The sequence below is a fragment of the Amblyomma mixtum genome, chromosome 9 (assembly GCF_055824585.1).
Source record: "Amblyomma mixtum isolate Tamu chromosome 9, ASM5582458v1, whole genome shotgun sequence".
Lineage (NCBI taxonomy): Eukaryota > Metazoa > Arthropoda > Arachnida > Ixodida > Ixodidae > Amblyomma > Amblyomma mixtum.
In genome coordinates, this window is record NC_143020.1 from 23,564,540 (window position 1) to 23,569,789 (window position 5,250).

Here is a 5,250-nt window from a genome sequence, read left to right on the forward strand (position 1 = left end):
GAAATATTAGCACTGATCCAACAACAGGTGTGCTTCTGCGAAAGTACCTGTGGACTCTCACGAAGATAACAACAGCGTTTACAACTGCGGAGGAGTTACGCTAGTGTACCGTGGACGGAAGCAAATTATGGCGACAAAGCTGTCAGTTCTGGCCTACCTGGAACACGCACGTGTGCTGCTGAGGAAAGATGACAAATTCGATTGGCGCCTGTACCGAGCATAGCGCACATGTGCGCTATGCTCCGATGATGCGATTGCATCATCGGAACTCGAACAGTGCAGTCTACAGAGGGAAGAACACATTGTGACTTGAGTCAGACGGGCCCTACGCGAGGAAGCGGACAAAATGACGTCTTACTTACAGCGCTTGACTTCTAGCAGCAACATGCAGTGTGATAGACTCGACGAGCTATCCCATAGCTTGAACATTTTCAAAGAATCAGTGGGTGAACAACTTTCCCTGATCGCACGCATGTTTAGCGGAATGAAAGGAGAAATATCTCGAGGCATATACGGAATAAAGGAGGCAGTGACGCAGTATGTGCTCAAGGGGACGAGCAGGGGAGATGAGGCTTTTAGACAGCAGCTGGTGGATGAAATAAAGCAGTGCCGTCACGGTTTGCTTCAACATAGGCGAGACCTCACGGCTGCAATCGAGCAGCTTGAGCAGCGCCTATCCTATCGCGGTGATGTAGTCGACAATGTTTCCAACAGCGTGAGAGAGCCGAATTCCACTTCGAACATCTCACGGTCGCCAATTGTGTCCAGTGCGAACCACGCAGAGTTCTCCCAGACTACACCCGCCATCCCTGCAACCTTACACGAAGCAAGTAATAGCAGCGAAGCGACAATTGCTGTCGGAAGAAATGGGGAAACAACTGCTGACCTAAGCGTGACAAGCTGCGAATTCACCGTCCGCCGTGTCAAAGCTGTCGAAAACACCCCAGTGACTAAGGGCTCCGCTATTTATGATAGTGAACGTGTGTACTTGGGTGGTTACCTTATTACACCTTCAGGTGAATTCATAACACGTGGTACTGTGGTTGTTCATGGTCACTTGTGCATGCACAAAGGGGTCCTGGATGATGTCGTTCCTTGGCCTTTCGAGCGCAAAATAAAGATCGTCATCAAACACCCGACAAACGACGAAGGAAAATAGCTTGAGGTCGAACTATATGGGCTTTTCCCTTTCTTCCAAAAACCTGGTGGGTTCCGCGACACGGGGTATTGCTTTCCACGCTCCTCACTCAGCCTCGATGATCTCCTCAGGGGTGGATATGTGGAGGGTGATCAGGTTCTATTGAAGTGGGAATTGCTTCCTTGATTTCGGGCTTCACGTTCGCCTGACAGCTTGTCTTCGCCGCCTATGCGAAAGCGTCACCGTTTGCGTTATTCATTTGTCATTGTTGTGCAATTATGTAGCCATGTATCAGCCTTTTCGTTTGTGAATTTTTAATGTTTTCATGTTTCTGCCCAGTATGAACATTTCAACCCTTTATTTCTGACATCTTTTTGCGGCTTCTAGCGATACACTTTCTATGGCAAAGTTGCTCTTCAAAATAAATGCCCTTCATATATCATTCCAGTTTGTCCACTAGTTTACAGCAAGACTTCCTTCAAATGGCGCCTCCAAACTGCACATCTCCGCAAAAAAAAATTAACATGAAAGATAATACAAATTCGGGCGTTCCCAGTTGTGCTTCTCATGCATATCAGAATCACCTATTTTCTGTTCGTTTTCTGCGTAACATATTAACGAAGGCGTCAAATCCGGCAGTCTTGATTCTATAGGTAACATCAAAGGGTTCTTGCACAGCTTCCGCCCTCACCGTTCGATCATATTCCTACGTGGCACTCGCAGTAGTAGAGGACATCTACTGCTATAGATGAGGGTGGCGCTGGTGAACACTATAGGTTCCGTCACAGTCACATAAATACCACCGAAAGCAGTAGATTCGATAGCTCTCGCTGTAGATGAGTTGGTATTGCACCGGAAACGAAATTCGGAGGTCGTGTGTTTGGATCCAACCGATGGTATGAGCTTTTTTCTTCTGCTTTCATATCAGTTATCTTCATTTGACAAAATCATTACACTATTACCTCCAATTGAGACCACAAATTGGTCACAATGCCGGGCGAGTTCTGCCTCCGGCATACTTCTTCACTAAAAAAACGCGCGACCGCAGGTCACAGGCAGAGTGAGGAGCGCGATTGAAAGGCTTAATAAGCGCGCTTTATTTCCAGGTCGGCACAGAAGGTGTCGCGGAATAAAGGGCATAATTTTGCGAGAGAAATACCAATTTTTATTTTGCGAAGTTCCAAACGCGCAGAAAACATTTTTAATATATCACTCAGTGCACGCCTTCAGCACTATCAGCGCACAACCGAGTCGCGTTTGAGTGAATAAATGAAGTAGATACTGGCAGAAGGATGAGGAAAATAAGGCACCTAAGAGGAGCGGCGAGGAACAAATTGGACAGCAGGGTTTGTGCGCTGTCATCGCCATTACACTGACTCCCTACGCATTTTGTCTGCACTTACACTAGCGCGACATTGCCGGCACGGTTAGGTGACAACTCGAACTTATTATTCGGGTTGTAGTGTCGTGCGCCCAGAAGGTTAGCGAAACGAGAGTTCCACGGTAAGCAGGGGCATTCATGTCGATGCGCACAAAAGCTGCAGAATTGGCTAAGGAGCTGGTTTATTAATCTCACCAACTGCTTAATCTTAGCCACCTAATGCGTGACTAAAACCAAACTGGGGCGTGGTTGAGGTGCGGTTAAAAGTCGCACTTGCACCTAGGGCTGAAGGCGAGTTTTTTTTTTTAGGTGAAGCATATTACTAGAGCTACACTACAGCACGTCGAGCGCGGCGGTGGAGCTACCATTGATCTTGAGCGTGACCACGTGACACCACGTGACAACATGACGTCACAGCAGAGGAGAGATGGGCTGCCGGCTCGCGCGGTCGGCCGCGGCGGTGGAGGCTCCACATCAGAGGCGCTGCAGCTGACCACGTGACGCTACAGCAGCTGTATAAAGCTGAGCTTGCCTCGCTCTCCGGGCACTTACGAGGCGGCCAGGTGTTGGGATGCCGCCTAGAAGCCGGGTTGATTTGAACGGGAAGCGAAAGCTTCAGCGTGCCACAGAGACCGATGAAGAGTGGGATGAACATCAACCAAGGAAAGCCATGTATTACCAAGCCTAGCCATCAATATGCTTCGCATCTGACTAGGCTTAGCCTTAGCTAAGCCTCAGCCATTTTTTTGTTAGTGTCACAATTTAGAACATTTTAATTACTTTCTTCGACTCATATGTCTACCTAGTTATATTAGTTGGTCGTCGCAGAGTTGCAATTGCATGCAATTTGAAGTTTTACGTCTAATAATCTACTTCTTTTAAATTTTGCATCTGTGCACGAAGTGTGTAATATGTACATGCTTTTCGCTACATTGTGTGATACTATTTGGACTATATATGTTGAAATTATGGTGCATGTGCGCTACCTTGTGTCTTTAAGTCATATATATTTACGTTCTGATGCCGCTTATCCCAGGTCGGAGATAGATGTGAAAAACAAAGTGGACAAGTGAGATAACTGTTGTTATTGCTACTTTGGTTTTGATAAGCAAGGAGAGCTGGGCTTGTTGGTTCTGATTAAGATTATCCGACATCATTCCTATGCACAAAAACGCACGAACGAAGAGAGCAGACACCATGGACGCCGCACTTCATGTGAAGTCTATATTAAAAGACTGGCTTTTAAGCGCAAGGGGGCGCTGTGGCCCCTGGGGCTGAAGACTATTTCGATGACCATAAGAAGTATTCAAGCTGGCGAAATGGGCCGCCGCGTGGCTCAGTGGTTATTGTGCTCGGCTGCTAACCCAAACGACGCGGGTTCGATTACGGCCACAGCGGTTGAATTTCTTTGGAGGAGAAATTCTAGATGCTCGTGTACTGTGTGATGTCAGTGCACGTTAAAGAACCCCTGATGATCCAAATTTCCGGAACCCTTCACTACGGCCTCTCTCATAGCCTGAGTCGCTTTGGGACGTTGAACCCCATAAACCAAAACCAACCATCAAGGTGGCGATAACCAAAACAAAATAAACCAAAACGAATACCTATGCATAAGGGCATCTTGCGACTCATGTTCAATAAATCAGTGCGTCTGCACATCGCCTACTTGGCTAACCCAACAAACACATTTGCCGTGAGATAACCCATTTCTTTTTTTTTTCCGGAGCGCAACAGAAGGGCATCTCACGAAGTTCCCTCTTTCTCCCAAGTCTCCCAATCTCCCAAGTCATTTTTATTCTAGCGGCCCCGTAAAACGTGCCCCAGGTAATTTTTTTTACCTCTTTTATGAAAGCTCCTTATACGCTGAAAGTGGCATGAGTTTAACTGTACTTACATGATGTAAGCATATTTTCTATGAAAGCAGCCCAGAAAAAGCTTTTATATACGGCGTTATCAATTTCCATTGCCGCTGTGCATGCAATCCCTTTGTGAGTATATCGAAGAAATTTTCTTTCATTGGTCGCGCACAAATCTGTGCCGTCGAAAAGACGACTTGTAAAGTACAACAGAACACAACTGTTAACAACACAATAAAGCAGAGTTCAGTAACAGATTTTTTTTTTCTTTTAGTTTATCAGGTGTCAATGTTCATTTAGGCAAAGTGCCGCTTTCATTTTCGACTAAGTGTTAGCGCAACCCCGGCAATGTCCTAGGGTCTTGCATGGCCACACACAGCTTGAGCGCAGGGCGACACTTATCCAGTTCACCTTCGCCGCCGCGACCGCACATATGCATGCCAGGAGATTCTTGGGCTGCGTTGTGAGCACCCGTACCTTTAATGGCGGTGTCTATTTCACACTTGAGAGGGGCCTTAGGGCAGAGAAAGGCCATTTGGATAATAGGGGCTCAAGGACAGTCTTAGCATAGTAAGTTTAAATAAGAAGGCCTATCATAAGCCTTCCAGCCAGATTGCACTGTCTACTTACGACTGTAGTGGGTATTGGCTTGCGCCAGCGCGCTTTTTAACGCATCTGGTTGTCTAGCAGGATGGACAAAGAGATGCAGGTTTGAGCGCAGAAGCTAGTATATTTACTCGTTTCCCGCGCGTATCACGCGGGAAGGACCCACGGAATGATATTTCTGGCGCTCACCTAACAGCAATGCTTGCTTGTATGTGTAAAGCAAAGCACTGCACAATGGCAAGGGAATGTATATTAGCCATCGAATATTT